This window comes from Gossypium arboreum, chromosome 2 (assembly GCF_025698485.1).
Source record: "Gossypium arboreum isolate Shixiya-1 chromosome 2, ASM2569848v2, whole genome shotgun sequence".
In the NCBI taxonomy this organism is placed as follows: domain Eukaryota; kingdom Viridiplantae; phylum Streptophyta; class Magnoliopsida; order Malvales; family Malvaceae; genus Gossypium; species Gossypium arboreum.
Genome location: NC_069071.1, coordinates 70,892,493 through 70,917,347, shown reverse-complemented (window position 1 = coordinate 70,917,347; position 24,855 = coordinate 70,892,493). Strand labels below are relative to the sequence as shown.

Below are 24,855 nucleotides of genomic sequence, written 5' to 3'. Positions count from 1 at the left end.
ACGTCAAATTAAACACCCAATCGATAAAATTTCGCAACGAAATTTTCACACGATTATGCAATCATAATATAAACACTAAAACTTAATCAATATAATTTTTTTTCAACCTCAAATTCATGGTTTCGAAACCACTATTCCATTTTGGCCCTAAATCGAGTTGTTACAATGGAAGGTACAATTGAGTTATGGATATAAATGTTAATACTTATTTAAGATGTTAGATGTTATTTTTTTATATGTGAGACATTTACATGGATGAGATGTTGGTTGTGAATGTGATAAGTTATTTGAGATGAAGATTATGATTATATGTTTTGATATGAGAACATGAACTAATGTAATTTGTGAATTTTGTACTTGAATATCAAGCTTTGTATATTATCTCTTTGTATATATTTATCAATCAAGGTAAGTTAGTTTGATGTTTAATTATGGGCTTACTAAGCTTCTTAAGCTTATTTTTTTCCTTCATGCTCTTTTGTAGTTGTCAAGTGGCATGTATATAGGCTTTAGGTTGTTAATATGTTAAATGTTATGTTATAATGTTATATCTAGTTGAATGGTTAGCCTTGAATGTATACTTAAATTGGTTTTTGGTAGGTGAATCTTTAAGGTTAAGGTTGGTTCTAATGCTTTAGTATGGCTAGTTTTTATGTGTAACAGCCAGATTTTGGGCGGCCTAGTCGGAACAGTGGTTTCAGGACCACAAATTCGACGTAGAAAAAATTATTTTTCTTATATTTTTATGGTCTACAATTTTATGGAATGATTCTGTGAAAATTTCATTCGAAAATTTTGACGTTTAAGCACTCAATTTAGCAAAAAGGACTAAATTGCAAAAAAGTGCAAAACTTGAGTTCTATAAGTTAAAGGTGTCTAATTGTTATGAAATTTTAAATTACAGGCCCTTAGATGGTACTTAGACCATAACTTAAGTTGGTGGACAAAAATGGACATGAAGTAAGAGAATTTTTATATTTTAAGTTAGGAGCATTTTGGTCATTTGGTTAATAAATGAAGTATAAGCAAAATAAAAGCCAATTTTTGCTCATCTTCTACCCCTTGGCCGAAATTTACAAAAGGAAGACATAGCTAGGGTTTTTTCATCTTTCAAGTTCGATTGTAAGTCTGTTCTTGCCCCATTTTTAATGCCCTCTACATTTTTGAAGTCATTATAACTCGATCTACCTATTTCTAGCACCAATTTGAGGTATGATTAAGGTCTAGGGTTTGACACATGTTAGATATGTGTGTTTTTTGATGGCCTATGGTAGAAAATGCATGTTTGTTGTTAGAAAAATAACTTTTGCTGAGTGATTTTCGGTAAAAATGTCAAAAGAGACCTTTTTGTAAAAGTTATAAAATAAGTAGTAAAGTGTGATTAAGTGGAAAATGCAGGCTGGTATAAGTATGAAAATTATTTAGCTAGGCTGGGGTTTTGAAGAAATTGAATACATTTCAATTTACGAGCCTAGGGACTAAATTGTAAAAATGTGAAACCTTAGGGGAAAATGTAATTTTGCCATAATATGATTTTTGGACTGAATTAAACAATGTGAGTATTAAATAAGCTAAATTTGTCATTATAGATTAAGAAAAATGAGGGTCGGACCTAGATAGGGGGAAAAACAAAGTGTGTGATGATTAGGTCAAAATCTATTATTTTTGTATCGGGGTAAGTTCGTATGTAAATGATGCAGTGTTATATTTATGTTTTAAATACTTTAATATTGTATGAATTGTGATTTACTCTTTGGCGTATTCAACAAAGTTTCGACAAGCGAGAATTTCCAATTAAGCCTTAGGAATAGAATAGGATATGAGTGACATGTCACTAAGAACCCATGTGTTTATGTGATCCAGGTGCTGGTCTTGTACGTCCTACCAATGGCTGGGTAGTTCAACATGTGTTGCAGATTCCTGACAGCTTGTGTGAGCAGCACTGTGTAGCTACGTCCTAACTAACAGCTTGTGTGAGCAAGCCCATGAATAGCTCAAAAATGAGCCTATATGTAATATGAGATATGAGGTAGCTTTGACTACATATATGGAACTTATGTGCAAGATTTCCGAGTATTGATTAATATTCCGAGTCTTCAATGGGAATATCAAAGTTGTGAAAGACTATGGCTATGTTGCGAGATGGTACAGGTATGTACGTAAAACTCATACGTAATGAGCTTGGTATGTGATGAAACCTTGGTAAGGTGGTGATTGAGTAAGTTATGACTATATGATTTTAAGAAAATTCATGCCAAGCGTCATTATGTTAATTGTATGTTAAATGTATGGTTATGATGCTTATTATTTGCATAGGAACTTACTAAGCTTTATAGCTTACTCCCCTTCTTTTCCCTTGTCTTAAAGTGTCACCAAGCTAGCTCGGGGATCGGAGACTGTCGGAGATCCACTCACACTATCAACAATTATTTTGGTACCAATGATTTCAACATTTTTGAGTTATTACATGTATAAGGGACTTCGTCATTTTGTTTTGTGTCATAATTGATTTGGCCAAATGTGTTGGCTGATATTGGTTGAAAGTTCATTTTGTATAAGGCCATTTGAAATTGGCTACTATTGGTATAAGTAAATTATATGATGATGCCTGTCATGGATGTGGGATTTCACTTGATTTGAGTTGATAAGTATGTGATGTTTGTGTATGATGGATAGTAGCAAGTGAATGATGAGTTGATGTCTTGGTTGTGGCTGATTTGGTTGTATGTAAATGCTTAGATTAGTGCTATGTTGTATTGTGTAGGTGTGTACATCAAAGGGTGGCAAAATGGCTTGGTAAATAGCCTTATTTTTGTCCACATGAGTAGGTACATGGGCGTGAGCCTAGGCCATGTGTGACACACAGTCTACCCCACGGGCATGTGTTTAGGCCGTGTGTCCCCTGTACCAATTTTTGTAAAACAGAATGCTCGGAATTGAGCGCACGGGCAGAGACAGGGGCATATGTGTAACAACCTGTTTTTGGGTCAAATCGAAACAGTGGTTTCGGGTGTAACACCCCAAACCCGGCCTGGATGTTATGACCGGATCTGATGCGCCACATTGATGCGTTCAAAACACTTAGTTTGGAAAAGCTGAGTTGGTGTTGTAAAAGACACTTTTAAAAGTAAGTTAAAGTGAATGGAAGCTACGCACCAGGTAGGAAACCAGGAAGAAGAGGAGGTGAGTCCGTCAGACTGCTTAAGTACCAAGCTCTCTTCGGATCCAATCCTAGACATGCACACCGCCATTGCCACACTCTAACATCTCGTATAATTTTGAAAAAAACCGTTTGATTATGACCATCTTAAGAAAATGATTAAGGTTGCAAAACGTTTGCTTAAATTATTTATTTTCTTGGGAAAACATTTACTTTATGGAAACTTTAGCATCATCGTGATCTTTTAAAAGCAAGTAGATTTTATAAAAGCGAACCCTAGTGCTAACCGGTTTAATAATCCCTAAAATAAAAGTAATTAAAAATAGCGGCCTTATTACAACTTTAAGCATAATAAAATAAAATAATCCAATTAAAGGCTAAACTTCTTTAAAATCGGCAATTAATCTTCATGGCCACTCAAATCCTTGACTCCAAGTCCACCAATTCTAGGGCTCACTGCAAGGATGAAAGAGGAAGGGGTGAGTTTGGGAAAACTCGGTGTATCTGAAACCCATCCAAAGCCCAAATCAGCTCGAGCCCATTGGGCCTAAGCCCTATTCAGATAACGATACACGAGGGTCAAGCCCTTTCAATCTGATAGCAAGGCCTTAGCCCTTTTACATAACAAGTGTGGCCCATAGGCCCAATTCAAGAACATGAGTAACAACAAGAATAATGAATGCAAGCCCATCCGGGAGACTACTCAACCCACCAACCGCTACACGCCTGTACCAACCCTACACACCATGTGGGAATATCTCAACCCACCCACCCTACACACACACAGTTGCAGAACGCGCTCAAATTCAGTCGATTGAGGCAAAGCCTCCGAGACGTGGATGAACCACTTTCATACTTCCTCCATTAATACCCCAATCCCATGCAATGAGATATTAATAAATGCATATCATGCAAAATACAGTAGTAATCAATCATGCGTTCACCAATTTAAAACCCTAAGGGTATATCGGTAATTTTGCTCTTTAGGGTAATTTGATAATTTTGCTCTTTAGGGGTAATTTAGTGATCTCGCCATCGCACGAGCTAATTCAGATAATTTTATCGGTTTTATGCAATTTGATTCCACCATCTACCTAACAAGCTAATTTGCCCATCTCTTACCCATATTGGTCCGTAAGCCCATTGGGCCCGCTTTTGGCCATCGAGCCCTTTTTTGAAATACGCTAAAACGTCACGCTGAACGTGCTTACCACCTTGCGGTGCGGATCTAACAATTACTCTATGACTTGAGAGTATTCGCATACTCACATGACCATGAAATGCCGGAATTTCGGCATTTTGGCTTTTGCCGAATTGAACTAAGAAAGGGTGTTCGGTACACACCTGATTTGCGACGACTGCTTTTGAGATCCCTTTCGATGTCCTACAATTTATTAGCACAGTTCTTATTTACAAACCATAATCACTAAACCCCCAAAACTTACTTATCCATGATCGAACCATATCCCTAAAAAGCCTTTGAAACCTTACCTTTTTACCAAAGTCGATAGCTATCTCGAATCCGATTCCTCCAACTCCCACGCCTTCAATCCAACACTTAAGAAGACACTAATAATTGACGAAAACATCGCTTAAAAGCCTTTAGAGCCACATGCCCAAATCGACACCTCCCTAGATTTTAGGGCTTGGCTTTTTCAAGTTGTAAAATAAGACTAGATCTGAAGTGATGAGCACTTACCACTTGTTCCTCTTTGATTTCTACGCAGATCTGATGCAGATTTATCCTCTAAATGATGGTAGAGCTCGAATCTAGAAGATCTGAAGTTTCACTATAAGTCCCTAAATCTATGGTATTTCGCTTTTTAGGTGATGAAGAAGATGATGGTTTGAGGCTATAACCTTGGAGTAACGTTGTTGAAGCGATATTAAGGGTTTAGAGAAGATGAATGTTGATCACAAGGAACAAAAATACTGAAGGATTTGGCTTTGGAGAAATCGGCATAAGTAGTGAGTTTTCAGGATTTCGGCCTTTAATGGCGATTGGTGATGAAGGTTTAATGGAAGATGGGATCGACAAAGAAGGTGAATAAGATGGTCAAAGGTTTGGCTAGAAGGAGAAGCATAAAGGAAGAGAAAACATGGAGGAAAAGAGAAGAAGAAAATTCGCACAATGAGAAATAGACTTGTGTTTTCGGCTTTTGTGAGAATTCGAAAAAGATGAAAGAAAGCTTTCGGTGGCTAACCCTAATTCTCCAAGATAGAAAAGAAAAGAACCTAACCCTAATATTAAATTAGAGCAATCGCCCATCTCTAAGGCCCTTGTCGAAATTTACTTGTGTGATCACATGCCTAGTACATGCCTAAAATTAAAAGAAAAACAATATGCCTACCTTACAACTTGAACCTGGACCTCCAATTCCTTCCCAGCGCCACTTTTTAGGAACTTAGTGGCGTCACCTTGCCACTTACCAAGGCCTTATTTGTGTCATAACTTACGCAGTTCTTCTTAAAAGCCCACTTAACCAAATCTCCTATTCACTTAAAAATCCCACCTTGATATTTTACCGTGTTTAGCTTAGTCTTGGGCCTTCTAAAGGTCTACTAACACATTTAAACATAATTCCAATATTTAGAACGTGAAAATTTCAAGATTTACTAAAATCACAAAACCCAAAAAATCCCGAAAATCGTATGTTACAACTAATATTTTTTTTCCTTTCCAATAATAATAATAATTTTATAAATATATCTAATAATAAAATTTCAAATATCAATAATATAAGTAAATAATAAAAATTTTCATAAAATTTTCAAACATACATACTGATAATATTTTTCTAATAATAATAATTTTATCTCATAATACTAATTAAAATTTCATAAAAATTTAAAATATCCGTAATAATAAATATAGTAAGAATTTCCTAGTAGTAAAAATTCTTTCTTAAACGATAATAATTAAAACTTCTTAATTATTCAGGTTTTCTTCTATCCGAATCCCAGACTCAAAACCCAACTCTTCTAGGCCCCAAATTTAGGATGTTACATCGGGTCCAAAAATATGTAGTCGAAAAAAATTATTTTATTATTATTTTAATATTCACAACATGATATTAGAGTTGTGTGAAAATTTCGTGAAGAAATTTTATTGTTTAAGTGTTTAATTCGGTAAAAAGGACTAAATCGCGTATAGCGTAAAAGTTGTGTTCTATAAGCTAAAGGTGTCAAAGAGCTATAGAACTTAAAAATGAATATCCTTATGTGGAAAATAGCCCATTTGTGAGTTATTGGATGATTGTGGAATTGCATTTGGTGTAACTTAAATGTTTTTAATGGTTCAATAGATAAATAAGTAATTTAAGTTAAAATTAATAAAACCAAAAGCCATATTTTATTTCTATCACCATCTCCACAAAAAATTCAATAAAATCAGCCATGGGAGTGATTTAGGTTTGGCCAAGCTTTGGAGTTGGTTTTTTCCCGGTTTTTAATAATTTCTACATTTTTGAGCTCGTTGCAGCTTAATCTAGCTAGCCTGTATCTCTGTTTTTGAAACTGTTATAGATTTTTGAGATGCCATTGATGAATATTCATATTTTTGGTGATTGATGATAAAATATGGAAGTCTGATGATAGTTTCACATATTTTACAAAGTGATTTTGTGTAAAACTGCAAATTATGGACTAATTTGTGAAATTATAAAATTATGTGGTTAAAAGTATGAATAAAGTGAAAATATGGGCTGATATATGATTGAGTAATATTCAGCTAGGCATGGGATTGTTTAAATTTCATGAATTTTATAGTTTATGTGTTAAGGACTAAATTGCAAAAATGTGAAATAATAGGGGCAAAAGTGTAATTTTACCAAAAAGTGTAAATTATGTTAAATTGAATGAATTAATGATTAAATATGGAAATTTTGTTATTATATAGATTAAGAAAATCAAGATTTGGATTTAGAACGGGGGAAAAAAGTTTCAGATTAGTCGATCCAATTCGTCGTTATAGCGAACGAGGTAAGTTCGTACGCTAATAAACGTATTTAAATTGTGTTATAAATGCTTATTTATTATTGAATTGAATTGAATGCTGAATGGTCATGATTACGACTTGAGATCAACAGAGTTACGACATTCGAAAGTCCCGTATGAACCTTAGGAATAATATAGGATAGTAATGTCATGACATTAGGATCCCGAGATGAGATTACATGTAAGACAATGTCTGGGACATTGGTATTGTATTGTGATTATGTGTAAGACCATGTATGGGACATTGGCATTGTATTGTGATTATGTGTAAGACCATGTATGGGACATTGGCATCATTATATGATTACGTGTAAGACCATGTCTGGGACATTGGCATCGTTAATTGATTTTTTGGGATAGTGGCATCGATATGTGATAACATGTAAGACCATATCTAGGATATGGCGTTGTACAAGCTATATGTGATTGCTGAGTATCCTTAACGGTTCCGAACGGGTCAACGAGCAAAGTTAAGATGAGAATGAACGTGAAATTGAATTAAGTGATACAGGTACGTACAGAACCAATATGAGAATCAAATGAAGGTATTTTGGCAAGTTTTTTAGTGTATCGTCTAAATGAAATGTGAAAGATATATATATATATATATATATATGTTTCATGCCAAAATGTATAACTCAATTTCCATAAGGCAAGAGTTAGCAGAAAGATTCCTTATTAAGTATTTCTTGCCTAGCAAGAATGCTAATTTAAGGAACGAGATCACTGGCTTCCAAAAAATGGATGATAAGTCCTTGTATGAGGCATGGGAAAGATACAATGAGTTATTACAAAAGTGCCCTCATCATGGAATCCTACATTGCATCCAACTTGAGACATTTTATAATGGTCTCAATCCTCACACAAGGATGGTAGTAGATGCTTCTGCTAATGTTATTCTCCATTCTAATTCTTATAATGAGGCTTATGAAATCATTAAGAGGATTGCCAGCAACAATTACCAATGACCAACCAATCAAGCAGCGTTAGGAAGACGAGTTGCTGGAATACATAAAGTAGACGCTTTTACTTCACTCGCATCTCAGGTATCATCAATATCCTTAATGTTAAAATACCTTACTACTAATGGGTCTAACAGTTTTGCAGCACAGCCACCAACCCAATTTGAAAGTATAGCCGGTGTTTACTGTGAGGAAGGATATTTATTTGAAGAATGTTCATCAAACCCAGAATCCATGTACTACATAGGTAACCAGAACCAAAATCGAGGAAGGCAAGGATTGAAATCCAATTTTTATAACCCATCGTGGCGAAATCACCCCAATTTTTCCTGGAGTAACCAAGGGGCTGAAACTAGTAACACTTATGCCCAACCTAGACCAACCCAGCCGCCTAGTTTTCCCAAACAAGTTCAGAAACCAACCCAACCTGAACCATCCAACAGCTTAGAAAATCTATTGAAGACATATATGGCCAAGAATGATGCCTTAATCCAAAGCGAAGCAGCTACATTGAAAAACCTGGAAAACCAAATGGGCTAGCTTGCAACTAAACTCAGGAACCAACCACCAGGTGCTTTACCTAGTGATACTGAGAATCCAAGGAATATGGGGAAGGAGCATTGCAAAGCGTTGACATTGAGGAGTGGAAAGACAATAGAGCCCAACACTATCGAAGCTGAAAAGGAGCAAGTTAACGCTAAAGATTCAAAGGAAGTTCAACCGAGTATTGAAATTCTAGTTTCACAAGAACCAGAATCTGCAAAACCTGATAAGGTAATTTCAAAACCAGCTAATTCTGATCAACTAACAACTCTGTTAGATGTAGAATTGCCACAGAAGATGAATCAACCAGTTCTAGTAAAGAAATCACCACCACCTTACCCTTAAAGGCTTCAAAAACAGAAGCAGAAGATTCAGTGCAAGAAGTTCCTAGACCTACTCAAGCAACTTCATATCAACATCCCGTTGGTTGAAGCACTTGAGCAGATGCCAAACTACGTCAAATTCATGAAGGATATCTTGTCCAAAAAATGAAAACTTGGAGAATTTGAGACAGTAGCTCTGACGAAGGAATGCAGTGCATATCTTCAAGACAAATTACCCCCAAAGTTGAAGGATCCTGGATGTTTTACCATACCTTGCAACATTGGAGCAACGTATTGCGGTAAGGCATTATGTGGCTTAGGTGCGAGTATTAACTTAATGCCTATGTCAATATCTAGGAAGTTGGGGATGGGTGAAGTTAGACCAACTATGGTTACACTTTAATTAGCAGATAGATCTTTAGCACATCCAGAAGGAAAAATCGAGGATGTATTGGTACGCGTAGATAAATTTATCTTCCCTGTTGATTTTGTTATCCTAGACTTTGAAGCAGACAAAGAAGTGCCAATTATCTTAGGAAAACCTTTCATAGCAACCGGAAGGACCCTTATTGATGTGTAGAAGGGCGAGCTTACTATGCGTGTTCAGGATGATCAAGTAACATTTAACGTTTTTAAGTCTATAAGATTTCCTGACACAATTGATGATTGTTCTGTAATGTCTGATTTAGAGGATTTAATAGTGAAGAAGGAGCTCAACTATGTTGAGGATCCATTGGAACAAATTTTGACATCAGATCCTCCGAATGATGAAGAGAAGGATGAATACTTAACATTGTTAGAAGCTAATCAAAAGAGATTTAATTCGCAATCCCATTCTGAATCTTTGGAATTAGAGAAAAGGGATTATACCCAACCAAAAGTGTCAATCGAGGAGCCACCTAAATTAGAACTCAAGGTACTACCTTCACATTTGAAATATGTTTATTTAGGTAATGCTTCTACTCTGCCTGTGATTGTTTCAGCAGAATTAACTAGTGAGCAAGATGAGAAACTCATCCTTGTATTGAAACAATTCAATAAGGCTATTGGATGTACTATAGCCGATATTCGCGGAATTAATCCATCTGTATGCATGCAGAAGATTATCCTTAAAGATGGCGAAAAAGGGACGATTGATGGATAACGAAGACTGAGCCCCATCATGAAGGAGGTATCACAGTCATTGATAATGAGAATAACGAGTTGATACAGACTAGAACGGTTATGGGATGGAGAATTTGCATCGACTACCAGAAGCTAAACAAGGTGACTAGGAAAGATCACTTTTCTTTGTCGTTTTTGTACTAGATGCTGGATAAACTCGAGGGGTGAGACTACTACTATTTTCTGAATGGATACTGAGGGTATAATCAGATTACAGTAGCACCAGAAGATCAACACAAGACAACATTCACTTGCCCGTACGGTACATTTTCATTTAGACGCATGCGATTTGGTTTATGTAATGCACCTGCTACATTTCAAAGATGTATGATGTCTATTTTTACTAATATGGTTGAGAAGTATTTCAAAGGTTTTATGGATGATTTTTCAGTTTTTGGACATACTTATGACAATTGCTTAGCCAATCTAGCGAAGGTACTAAAGCAATGTGAAGAAACAAACCTGACTCAACTGGGAAAAGTGCCATTTCATGGTACGAGAAGGTATTGTTCTAGGGCATCGGATAACAAGACATGGAATAGAGGTTGATAAAGCAAAGGTAGATGTTATTGAGAAACTCTCACCTCCAACATCTGCAAAGGGTGTTAGGAGCATTTTGGGCCACGCCGGTTTCTATCGAAGATTTATCAAGGACTTCTCTAAAATTGCTAAACCCTTATGCAAATTATTGGGGAAGGACTCAACGTTCAAGTTTGATGAGGAATGCTTAAAGGCTTTAAAAGATTTGAAGAGTCGGTTAGTTACGGAACCCATAATCATCACACCAGACTTGGATTTGCCATTTGAATTGATGTGTGACGCAAGTGACTTCACGATAGGAGCTGTCATGGTCCAGCGAAGGAACAATGTAACACCCCGTACCCGAGTCCGCTATCGAAATCGGACACGAGGGGTTAACGGCTTAAACCATTCACTTTCACAGTCCATTTTAAAATTTTCCGAGCGGTTGGCTAACGCGCGTCACTCACTTTAAAAAAATCATATCTTGAGTTCCAAAACTCGAAAACCAGTTTCGTAATTTTTCCTGAAACTAGACTCATATATGCATCTACAAATTTTTTCTAGAATTATTGGTCAGGCCAATTAGTACAGTTTATTGGTTAAAGTCTCCCCTGTTGCAGGGATCGACTACACTGACCTTCGTGCGTTTAATTGGATATCTCCCCACAGGGCTTCAATACTGATGCCGTTTGTTTCTATAGAAACTAAACTCAAAGAGGAATCTATATATATGGCATGACTCCTAATTATCTCTGGTTAATTTAAAATGAATTTCCAAATTTGGAACGGGGAATCTAAAAACCGTTCTGGCTCTGTCTCACGAAAACTTAAATATCTCTTAACATACTGTTCATATGATCGTTTCGTTACTTTCCTATGAAAATAGATTCATCAAGGTTCGACTACATAATTTATTCACTATTTAATTCCTTTCTACTATTTTTAGTGATTTTTCACATTCACGTCACTGCTGCTACCAGCATCTATTTTTAAGGTAAACTTTACCTATTTCATGATCCTTCATGGATCAACTAGAGTTTGTCATACATATACCAAAAGTGATCATGAATGACCATTCCATGGCTAACCGTTACCAACATTTCCATACCTCTTGACAAACAACATACAATGATTATAATGCTATGATCAAAGTATATCTAAGCCATTTTCGCATGGCTATCCAAATTTACACAAAACCGAAGGGTACATGACCTACACCAAAAGGGTAGTCCTATACATTAACCAAGATATCCTCTCACTACTAGTCTATTCTATACATGCCATAAGATATTCCAAAACATAGCAGTACCAAACAGTGGATAGTGATAGTGTGACTAGTTCTTGACGATCCCCAGAGCTGTAGCTTCCAAATGAGATCTATAAAACGGAGGAAACAAAGTACACGGAGTAAGCATTACAATGCTTAGTAAGTTTCAAGCAGCGTCAACAGATAACAATCAAGTTATAACATAGTTGTTCGTATTTCTATTTCACTCTTCCTTCGGGCATACCACCCCTTTATCCAAATATGCACATCTCATCATAATCATAGGAATAGTCTCATAGATTGCTCTCGTATACATCACATAACTACCTTATGGTTTAGTTTAAATCAAGCTCACATATAAACTTGGAGTACATACCTATTTAACCTTTCACATTGCGTATTTTTATAAGCAATTCTTATAAAAGAAGTCTTACCCGGACATAATCTCCACACGTAGTCATCGGGTCTTACCGGTCATAATCTCCACACGTAGTCATCGGGTCTCACCGGAACATATTCAAGTTAAATGTACATTTAATCACATGTTACAACATTCACATTAGCCATTCAGCTTTGCCACATATGCATATCACACATATATTTTACATTAGCCATCAGGCCTTATCACATATACATACACTTTCACATTCACCACATCGGCCATTAGGCCTTACATACACTTTCACATTCACCACATCGGCCATTAGGCCTTATCACATATACATACACTTTCACATTCATCGCATTGGCCATTCGGCCTTATCACACACATATGTATATCATACATATTTCATATTTTTCTTGTACATCAATTTCAGCAATAGCTTATAAGCAACTCAAATAGTTTCATCAAAGTTTACAACAAAATCACATATTCACTACAAGCAGTTTTTCTGACCAACAGTCACTAAGTTGTTTATAACTGGAGCTACAAAACTCAAAATCAATTGCCGTTAATTTTCCCGAATGTAGACTCATGTATCTTTCACCCATAAAATTTTCAGAATTTTATGTTTGGCCAATCAATACCAGATTTTTCTTAAAGTTTCCCTGTTTCACTGTTTGACTAATCTGACCACTCTTCGCTACTGAATCGAATTTTTCATTGTACAGAATTCATAATGTGTTCTATTTGGTTCCATTTGAAACTAGACTCATTAAGGAGTCTAAGCATATAAATCTTATCTTATAACCATTTTTTACAAATTATAATGATTTTTCAAAAACAGAACAGGGATTTCGAGTCATTCCGACACTGTCCCGCACAACTTTAAATATACCTTCATAGGAAATTCCTTTGCTTACATAGTTTCTTTTATAAGACACTAGATTCAATAAGCTTCATTTTCATATTTTATTCAACTTCGAACTCGCCTTCTACAATTTTTGGTGTATTTTCAAAGTTACAACACTGCAGTAACTCAAATCTGTCAAGACTAGTTCGCACTTAAACTATATAAATTCATCCTTCTCGCTACTAAGTTTATACAATCTTCAAGTATACTAAAGTAAAGTTCAAACACTTGAGAACTTACCTCGGATACTGTTGAACAATTTCAAAACGGCTATTCAATTATATTCGCCTTCCCGCTATGCAAGATTGATTCCTTGAGCTCGTGAACTAAATCAACCAATTCAACAACTCAATTTACATTCGCAATGTCATCACATACATAACAAAATTAGATTCATTTCTTAAACCATCCCGCAATTCACCTTCCAAGAACCTTGATTCACTTTAAGCTAAACCACTTCATGGTATACATTTACACATTCGGCTAATATAAACAAGGTTAGCACTTAGCCGAAATAATTTCTTTAACATTTTAAATTTCATTCGGTCTAATCTCCATATCAACTACTAATTCACAATGAGAATCAAATCCAAAATCAGCTACTATATTATATATCTAAATGCCATGTAGCTACTTAGTTGATTATCAATTATCACTTAATTCACATATTAACACATAACATCTCACATTAGCAATTCATTTGTATTATTCAAATACAAGCTCAACATGCAACCTCATCCCTTTAGTTTTCCATTTAATAATCGAACACAAAGATCACATGCCTAACTCACTATCCAATCTTGATTTCTAACACAAATACTCTCCCTTAACCGAATGTCCATAACCAATTTGCAAAACATTTTCACTTCAACATAGCCGATTGTCATTAAGCAATTAAGCCACATCTATTCAATTTTACCAAGCTCAACTTATCTATAATCAACCTTCAATACTCTAAAGCATCAAAACAACATAAAAAAATACAACCATCCATGACCGAATGTCATCTTCATAAATTTACAAAAACATTTGCCATGAGCTAGCTTCTATACTTGATGACCACTCCAAATATACAAAGATTTTCAATGAAAGAGCATTAATCATACCTTAATCCCAAGAACCACCTTGGCCGAACTTCCCTCTTCTTCCTCCTTCAATTCACGGCCAAGAAGAACCAACTTCTTCTTTTCTTTCTTTCTCAAGTCACGGCTAAAGGGGAAGAACATGGATGAGACAACTTTTTTTTCTCATCACCCTTCCCATTCATTTCTTTATTACAAACCCTTTATTCTTTTCTTTCTCCCATAACCCACTAACACAACATGTTTCCAACATGTTTCACCCCATATCATTTTGTCCATCCTCATGCTCATGGCGGCCACTACTAGTTAGGGGAAAATTGACATGCAAGTCCTCCTTTTGACTACATGCACTATTAGATCCTTGTAGATTAGCCTATCACATTTCAAAAGTGTCACACAAGTCCTTTTGACTAAATTCACATGCAATTTACTAAATCGAAGCTTAAAATTTTTGCACATTCATATTCACATATTTTAGACCATAAATATCACATTCAAATAATTTGGTGACTTCGGTTTAGCGGTCCCGAAACCGCTTCCGACTAGGGTCACTTTAGGGCTGTCACAACTCTCCCCACTTAAGAAATTTTCGTCCCGAAAATTTCTACCGATGCATAGTTTAGAATAACGTCCTCTTATTGAATTATATTCATATAAACATTAGCTCATCGATAGCAATTGTAATTCATTATTGATTTCACATCGATCTATAAAATCATTTTCTTATCTCAAAACAAATACATAAACATTTCTACAAGTATGCACATATATCTCATTTCCTTGATTTCATAAGCAATAATCACTTAATTTAATTCACAATTGCATTTCAACCACATATCAAGCACATACTAACATGTATAATTCATATCATCAACCCACATATTTGTAACCCACATTTTCATCCACGTATAAGTCGTAACTCGGCCGAAAATACACATATACTCAAACATCCCAATAAATATTCTTTATAACTCCATCGTATCTCAATATTCAACTTCCACATACCGAACATTTAATTCATTCAGCACATACGAACATACCTCATTGCTGGAATTTTTGCAAGCGTATTAGCTGAAATTTTTACAGCAAGATTGCTCATTTCGAATCACGTACCTTCGATTTAACCGGATATAGCGACTTCGCTCGATTGTTCTCGTGACATAGCCGGTTATAATGATTCGTACAATTGCCTTCGAATTAGCCCGGATTTAGTAACTTAGAACAAAAGCCTTGGGACTTAGCCCGATACCATTCAATAACCAAGCACATATATCAACCAATCAATACACATTCTTATTACATTTTCATTACCAAAGTTCAAACACAAGACACTCATCATATTTACAATTTCGCTCAATAGCCACACACCAAGAGCATGATTTGATTTGCTTAAAACATGATCTAATCAAATCATAATTTAAGCTCTATTCACTCAAGAACTTACTTCACATTACCAACCCTTATGTTCATACACAAAGATCAATTTAGCCAAAGGCCGTAGCTCGTTTATCAACCGAGCGAATACTTACTTGTAAGGGCTCAACTAATTCAAGCACATATAGCTCTTACAATGCCATATCCTAGATATGGTCTTACATATTCTCACATCTCGAGCCGATGCCATGTCCTGCATGGTCTTACACATTATCTCAAGTCAATGCCTTCGTCCCAGCACGAGGTCTTACATGAGTCTCATTTCACACACTTAGTGCTCTGTTGAAAACTCGCACACACAAGTGCCTCAATTCTCGATCTCGCACACGTAGTGCCTCAATTCTTGATCTCGCACACATAGTGCCTCGATTCATGATCTCGCACACATAGTGCCTCGATTCGATCTCGCACACATAGTGCCTCAATTACTGATCTTGCACACATAGTGCCTCGATTCCTGATCTCGCACACATAGTGCCTCTATTCATTCGTTATTACCCATTGAAAGGACTTAACCAAGTCTATAAAACATCATATATGTACACTTTTAAACATATCATCTCATTTAAGTTTGAATTAGTATAGAAATGAACACTTAAACTTTGCTCAAATTACCAAGACGAAGCCTACTAGGCACGAAGGCGAATACACGTCACTAGCATGATTGCTCTTGGGACCTAGCCGGATACATCACTAGCACGAATGTTCTTCGGGACTTTGCCCGGATACATCACTAGCACGAATGCTCTTCGGGACTTTGCCCGGATACATCACTAGCATGAATGCTCTTCGGAACTTAGTCCGGATATATCACTAGCATGAATGCTCTTCGGAACTTAGTCCGGATATATCACTAGCATGAATGCTCTTCGGAACTTAGTCCGGATATATCACTCTCAATTCTCATGTACATATACACATATAGCAATACACATTAGTATATCATTTTCATTACTTGAATACAAACACAACATGCTTATCGACCATTCAACTTCCGGTTCCATAGCCACATACAAAAAAATCACATTTATAGTCATAACACTCTTTCAACATTGCATCGCTTATACCCTTAATTCAATCCAAATCGAAATTCAAATACGAGTACATGATACGCACTGATCAACTTAATAATTTAGGCGCATCTAAGTGAAGTTATATCACAAATTCTCATAGTCGAAGCTTGCTACACTTCGATCGGGATCAAGATTCATTACAATACAAGAACCACATTTTAATAGTCAAAAATCATCACACTATCATTTTATCACTTTATGGCATGTATAAATAGACTCACGCGTGCTACGTTAGTCCTAGAAACGACTAAACCGTAGCTCTGATACCAATAAAATTGTAACACCCCGTACCCGAGTCCGCTACCGAAATCGGACACGAGGGGTTAACGGCTTAAACCATTCACTTTCACAGTCCATTTTAAAAATTTTCCAGGCAGTTGGCTAAATGCGTCACTGTCACTTTAAAAAAAATCATATCTTGAGTTCCAAAACTCGAAAACCAGTTTCGTAATTTTTCCCTGAAACTAGACTCATATATGCATCTACAAATTTTTTTCTAGAATTATTGGTCAGGCCAATTAGTACAGTTTATTGGTTAAAGTCTCCCCTGTTGCAGGGATCGACTACACTGACCTTCGTGCGTTACGAATTGGATATCTCCCTGTACAGGGCTTCAATACTGATGCCGTTTGTTTCTATAGAAACTAGACTCAAAGAGGAATCTATATATATATGGCATGACTCCTAATTATCTCTGGTTAATTTAAAATGAATTTCCAAAGCTGGAACAGGGAATCTAAAAACCGTTCTGGCCCTGTCTCACGAAAACTTAAATATCTCTTAACATACTATTCATATGATCGTTTCGTTACTTTCTTATGAAAATAGATTCATCAAGATTCGACTACATAATTTATTCACTATTTAATTCCCTTTCTACTATTTTTAGTGATTTTTCACATTCACGTCACTGCTGCTACCAGCATCTATTTTTAAGGTAAACTTTACCTATTTCATGATCCTTCATGGATCAACTAGAGTTTGTCATACATATACCAAAAGTGATCATGAATGACCATTCCCATGGCTAACCGTTACCAACATTTCCATACCTCTTGACAAACAACATACAATGATTATAATGCTATGATCAAAGTATATATAAGCCATTTTCGCATGGCTATCCAAATTTACACAAAACCGAAGGGTACATGACCTACACCAAAAGGGTAGTCCTATACATTAACCAAGATATCCTCTCACTACTAGTCTATTCTATACATGCCATAAGATATTCCAAAACATAGCAGTACCAAACAGTGGATAGTGATAGTGTGACTAGTTGCTGACGATCCCTCAGCCTGTAGCTTCCAAATGAGATCTATAGAACAGAGGAAACAAAGTACACGGAGTAAGCATTACAATGCTTAGTAAGTTTCAAGCAGCGTCAACAGATAACAATCAAGTTATAACATAGTTGTTCGTATTTCTATTTCACTCTTCCTTCGGGCATACCACCCCTTTATACAAATATGCACATCTCATCATAATCATAGGAATAGTCTCATAGATTGCTCTCGTATACATCACATAACTACCTTATGGTTTAGTTTAAATCAAGCTCACATATAAACTTGGAGTACATACCTGTTTAACCTTTCAGATTATGTATTTTTATAAGCAATTCTTATAAAAGAAGTCTTACCGGACATAATCTCCACACGTAGTCATCGGGTCTTACCCGGTCATAATCTCCACACGTAGTCATCGGGTCTCACCCGGAACATATTCCAAGTTAAATGTACATTTAATCACATGTTACAACATTCACATTAGCCATTCAGCTTTGCCACATATGCATATCACACATATATTTTACATTAGCCATTAGGCCTTATCACATATACATACACTTTCACATTCACCACATCGGCCATTAGGCCTTACATACACTTTCACATTCACCACATCGGCCATTAGGCCTTATCACATATACATACACTTTCACATTCATCGCATTGGCCATTCGGCCTTATCACACACATATGTATATCATACATATTTCATATTTTCTTGTACATCAATTTCAGCAATAGCTTATAAGCAACTCAAATAGTTTCATCAAAGTTTACAACAAAATCACATATTCACTACAAGCAGTTTTTCTGACCAACAGTCACTAAGTTGTTTATAACTGGAGCTACAAAACTCAAAATCAATTGCCGTTAATTTTCCCCGAATGTAGACTCATGTATCTTTCACCCATAAAATTTTCAGAATTTTATGTTTGGCCAATCAATACCAGATTTTTCTTAAAGTTTCCCTGTTTCACTGTTTGACTAATCTGACCACTCTTCGCTCACTTAATCGAATTTTTCATTTTACAGAATTCATAATGTGTTCTATTTGGTTCCATTTGAAACTAGACTCATTAAGGAGTCTAAGCATATAAATCTTATCTTATAACCATTTTTTACAAATTATAATGATTTTTCAAAAACAGAACAGGGATTTCGAGTCATTCCGACACTGTCCCGCACAACTTTAAATATACCTTCATAGGAAATTCCTTTGCTTACATAGTTTCTTTTATAAGACACTAGATTCAATAAGCTTCATTTTCATATTTTATTCAACTTCGAACTCGCCTTTTACAATTTTTGGTGTATTTTCAAAGTTACAACACTGCAGTAACTCAAATCTGTCAAGACTAGTTCGGCACTTAAACTATATAAATTCATCCTTCTCGCTACTAAGTTTATACAATCTTCAAGTATACTAAAGTAAAGTTCAAACACTTGAGAACTTACCTCGGATACTGTTGAACAATTTCAAAACGGCTATTCAATTATATTCGCCTTCCCGCTATGCAAGATTGATTCCTTGAGCTCGTGAACTAAATCAACCAATTCAACAACTCAATTTACATTCGCAATGTCATCACATACATAACAAAATTAGATTCATTTCTTAAACCATCCCCGCAATTCACCTTCCAAGAACCTTGATTCACTTTAAGCTAAACCACTTCATGGTATACATTTACACATTCGCTAATATAAACAAGGTTAGCACTTAGCAAATAATTTCTTTAACATTTTAAATTTCATTCGGTCTAATCTCCATATCAACTACTAATTCACAATGAGAATCAAATCCAAAATCAGCTACTATAATATATATCTAAATGCCATGTAGCTACTTAGTTGATTATCAATTATCACTTAATTCACATATTAACACATAACATCTCACATTAGCAATTCATTTGTATTATTCAATACAAGCTCAACATGCAACCTCATCCCTTTAGTTTTCCATTCAATAATCGAACACAAAGATCACATGCCTAACTCACTATCCAATCTTGATTTCTAACACAAATACTCTCCCTTAACCGAATGTCCATAACCAATTTGCAAAACATTTTCACTTCAACATAGCCGATTGTCATTAAGCAATTAAGCCACATCTATTCAATTTTACCAAGCTCAACTTATCTATAATCAACCTTCAATACTCTAAAGCATCAAAACAACATAAAAAAATACAACCATCCATGACCGAATGTCATCTTCATAAATTTACAAAAACATTTGCCATGAGCTAGCTTCTATACTTGATGACCACTCCAAATATACAAAGATTTTCAATGAAAGAGCATTAATCATACCTTAATCCCAAGAACCACCTTGGCCGAACTTCCCCTCTTCTTCCTCCTTCAATTCACGGCCAAGAAGAACCAACTTCTTCTTTTCTTTCTTTCTCAAGTCACGGCTAAAGGGGGGGGGGGGAAGAACATGGATGAGACAACTTTTTTTTTCTCATCACCCTTCCCATTCATTTCTTTATTACAAACCCTTTATTCTTTTCTTTCTCCCATAACCCACTAACACAACATGTTTCCAACATGTTTCACCCCATATCATTTTGTCCATCCTCATGCTCATGGCCGGCCACTACTAGTTAGGGGGGGAAAATTGACATGCAAGTCCTCCCTTTTGACTACATGCACTATTAGATCCTTGTAGATTAGCCTATCACATTTCAAAAGTGTCACACAAGTCCTTTTGACTAAATTCACATGCAATTTACTAAATCGAAGCTTAAAAATTTTTGCACATTCATATTCACATATTTTAGACCATAAATATCACATTCAAATAATTTGGTGACTCGGTTTAGCGGTCCCGAAACCGCTTTCCGACTAGGGTCACTTTAGGGCTGTCACAAACAAAGTGTTTCATCCCATCTACTGTGCAAGTCGAACTCTGATAGGAGCTCAACTGAATTATACGGTAATAGAAAAATAGTTACTTACTATTGTGTTCTTTTAGGTACCAAAGTGAATGTTTATATGACCACTCGGCAATTAAGTACTTACTTTCTAAGAAAGATGCTAAGCCGAGGTTGATCTGATGGGTACTTCTACTTCAAGAGTTTGATTTAAAAATTTAAGATCAAAAGGGAGTGAAAATTCAAGTAATAGATCACTTGTCTAAATTGGAGCTGCAAGAAGGGAACTCTCCTCTTATACCAATTCAAGAGACGTTTCTGGATGAGCATATATTGAAGGTAAATCATGTTCATAATACCCCTTGGTTTGCTGATATTTCTTACTATTTAGCTTGTGGTTTAATGTCGATTGATAATACATATCATCAACGGAAAAAGTTTCTTCATGATGTGAAGTACTATTTTTGGGAAGAACCATACTTGTTTAAAAAGTGTGCGGGAAAAAGATGAAGTACAAAAGGTTCTATACCATTGTCACCCAGCTCCAAGTGGGGACACTTCGGAGGTACTCGTACTGCGACCAAAGTATTGCAAGCCGGATTCTTTTGGCCAACACTGTTCAAGGACGCATATGCTTACGTAAAGAGTTGTGATCAATGTCAAAGGGTTGGAAATGTCACCAACAGAAATGAGATGCCTTGAACAAATATCATTGACGTAGAATTATTCAATGTATGGGGTATTGACTTTCTTGGTCCTTTTCCACCATCTTTTGCTCACAAGTACATATTAGTAGCAGTAGACTATGTGTTTAAGTGGGTAGAGGTTGAAGCTTATCCGACAAATGATGCTAAGGTTGTAATTAAGTTTTTGCAGACACACGTGCTCACAAGGTTTGGAACCCCAAGAGCTATTATCAACGATGAAGGGTCCCATTTTGTGAAAAAATGGTTGAAATGGTTATTAGATAAACATGGAGCGAAATAAAGGGTCGCTACAGCTTACCATCCACAGACAAATGGGCAAGCTGAACTGGCGAACAAAGAGATCAAAGGCATACTTGAGAAGGTAGTTTGCCCAAACCGACAAGATTGGTCCAAAAGATTGGATGATGCTTTATGGGCTTACAGAATAGCATACAAGACACCTTTAGGGATGTCACCCTAGGGAAAGCTTGTCATCTAACCCTGGAGTTAGAGCACAAAGCTTACTGGTCCCTACGACAACTCAACTTGGATCTGAAGCTTGCTAAAGAGAAACAGATGCTCCAACTCAATGAGCTAGAGGAATTCCAAATGTTCACATATGAAAATGCCAAATTACTCAAGGAGAGACTTAAGAAATGGCATGACAAGCACATTCAAGTTTGAGAATTTGAAGCAGGTCAGCAAGTCTTGTTATTTAATTCCAGATTAAGGTCCTATCCAGGCAAATTACTGGGGAGATAAGACTGAACGGAATCAAATTTTGTTCATTTTATCAAATGTTTGAATTTTCTTACTTTCCTTTTCAATAAATGATTTAGGGTATATTTTCGGGATTAGAATGTTTAAAAAATTTCTGTCTAGGAGATTGGAACTTAAGCGGGATCGCTTGTGACCCCTCCAATCTTTCTTGGGAATTGATTTTAACATAAATTTTCGAGAAATTATTCCCTAAATAAAATTAAATTTTTTGTTTTCCAAATAAGAGGGTCAATTTTGATCCAATTTTTAAATTGCAACTCAATTTCAAATTTTCATTAAGTCTAGGGACTTAATTGAAGTATTTTAAAATTTGGTTGCTTTTTTGTAAATAATAAAATTAAATGCCTCTTTTGTAAATATTTTCAAAAGGTTTCTAGAATAAATGATTTTAATAAAAAGATGATAATTATTAATATATAATTATATCCATTATAATATATATTAATTATTATCAACTTTATATAGAGTTAGGATTAGTGTGAATTTAATCATATTTTATTTGCTAAGTTTTTTTAAATGATAATCTTTAATATATAATTATATCTATTATAATTTATATATTAATTTTTATGAATTTAGCATAGAATTAGGATTAGTTTATCTTATTTTTAAATAAATTAATAGCATTAATAATTTAATATGCATATATTTAATTATTAATTATTGTTAACTCGGATTAGAATTAGAACTTAGAGTTTTTAGCTATTAAATTTCTCTAAGAATTCTACTTTAAGTCCTATTCCCTTCATTATAAATACGACCTTCTTCATCATTCATCACTCAAAAACCTAAAGCACAAAAAACCTTCAAGTGCTGAAACCTCCTAACTGAAAAGCAGTCATTCAGCCAGCAGCCCCAGCTCCATCGCATGCCGTAGGCCCACCTCGTGCACACCTACCCTCAACGCGCGCTGTATTGCGCGCTTTACATTGAAAGAGAGAAACTACAAAGATTTTATGACACATATTCGCCAAGTTACTGAAACCCTCAATTGGGAATTGTTTTGTGAGAAGAGACCTAATGTGGATGAGGAATTAGTTCACGAGTTCTATGCAAATTTAACCTCAAGCGAGCTGACGGAAGTTCCAGTTCGTGGAATCAAGGTACCAATAACTTCAAATACTATTAATGAATTCTTTGAATTACCTGATTTAAAAAATGATGATTATTCTTCCTTGATGAGCAATATCAAGCCTGAAAATTTGCAAGAAATTCTTGAGGAACTTACAGTTCCAGGTTCTAAGTGGGTTGTGTCAAAGCAAGGAATCTACACTTGTCGAAGAGAATATCTGACACCACTAGCAAAGGTATGGTTCTATTTCATCCGTTTCAGCCTTATGCCTAGCTCACATGGGACTACAATTTCATTAGAGCGAATGGTCTTATTCTACTAAATCTTAACTAGAAAGACCATTGATGTGGGAAAAATCATCCTTAGAGTGATGCAGAATTGTGCTGTTAGACATTCTGGCCCAGCCTACTTTTCCTTTACGATAACAATTTTGTGCTTGAAAGTTAAAATTCTTGCAAACGTAAAGAAGACAGGTTATGTAACACCCCGAATTTGGGCCTAGAAGTATTGGGCCTTGAGTGGGGGTCCGTAAGGAGGTTGTATATAGGTATTTAATTGTGCAATGAAATGAAACAATTAAATGTTTGCTATTAGTGGTTAATGGCTTTGAGAAGTGTTGGAGAAATCTTGGGTTCAAACTTGGGCTTTAGCAAAAATTTTGGTATTAAGTGAAAAAAAACCTGGATGCTTGGATGAGGGTTTTTAAATTATTGTGTTAAATAAATGACACAAGGAAGCTTGTAGTCTAGTGGTTGTGGCGTCATTAAGGTTGTATGGGAGCCTGGGTTCAAGCCTTGGCTCTTGCAATTTATTTTGTTCTTTTTTAAAGGGAACCTGGACTTTGGCCTTTAGACCTTATAATTAATTAGGGATAAAATATGACACAAAAAGCCTTGTGGCTTAGTGGCAAGTAGCGTGTGGAGCATTTAAGGGGAGGCATAAGTTCGAATCCCATGGCAAGCAAGGAGCATTTATTTTGCTAACAGGGGGCGGCAAGAGTTGGTGTTGAATTTAAACTCTAATGTTGGAGGATCCCACATCGGGAAGCTAACATAAGAGTGGTTGTGAAGCTGGCTTTAAATAGAGGGAACCATGAAGAGAGTAAATGTACCTTTCTTGGCTGATCCCTTTCGCTGTATGGCGTGCTCGTTTGGGTTGGGCGTCGGCTAAGGGTGCTCGGAGTGTGGATTAACTCCAGTCTCCTATCAGGTGTGTATTTCTTACTACTCTAGCTGTAGGATGGCTACTTCGGGCCGCGATGGGTCGAAAGGGGTCATGTGGGCCTAATGGGCCTACAAGCCCAATTGGATAAGTTGTTTG

General features: G+C 35.8%; 1 long non-coding RNA gene and 1 other non-coding gene across 2 annotated transcripts; both read right to left on the bottom strand.

Moving 5' to 3' along the window:
- Positions 1-7,863: 7,863 nt before the first annotated feature.
- On the bottom strand, positions 7,864-7,970 carry LOC128289586 (small nucleolar RNA R71). The gene has a single exon (XR_008279231.1). It is a non-coding gene; the product is annotated as a small nucleolar RNA R71 (small nucleolar RNA).
- Positions 7,971-19,503: 11,533 nt separating this feature from the next.
- Positions 19,504-20,593, bottom strand: LOC128285506 (uncharacterized). The gene is made up of 2 exons (XR_008275951.1): positions 20,435-20,593; positions 19,504-19,657 (listed from the first exon to the last, which is right to left on the bottom strand). It is a non-coding gene; the product is annotated as an uncharacterized LOC128285506 (long non-coding RNA).
- Between the last annotated feature and the right edge of the window lie 4,262 nt (positions 20,594-24,855).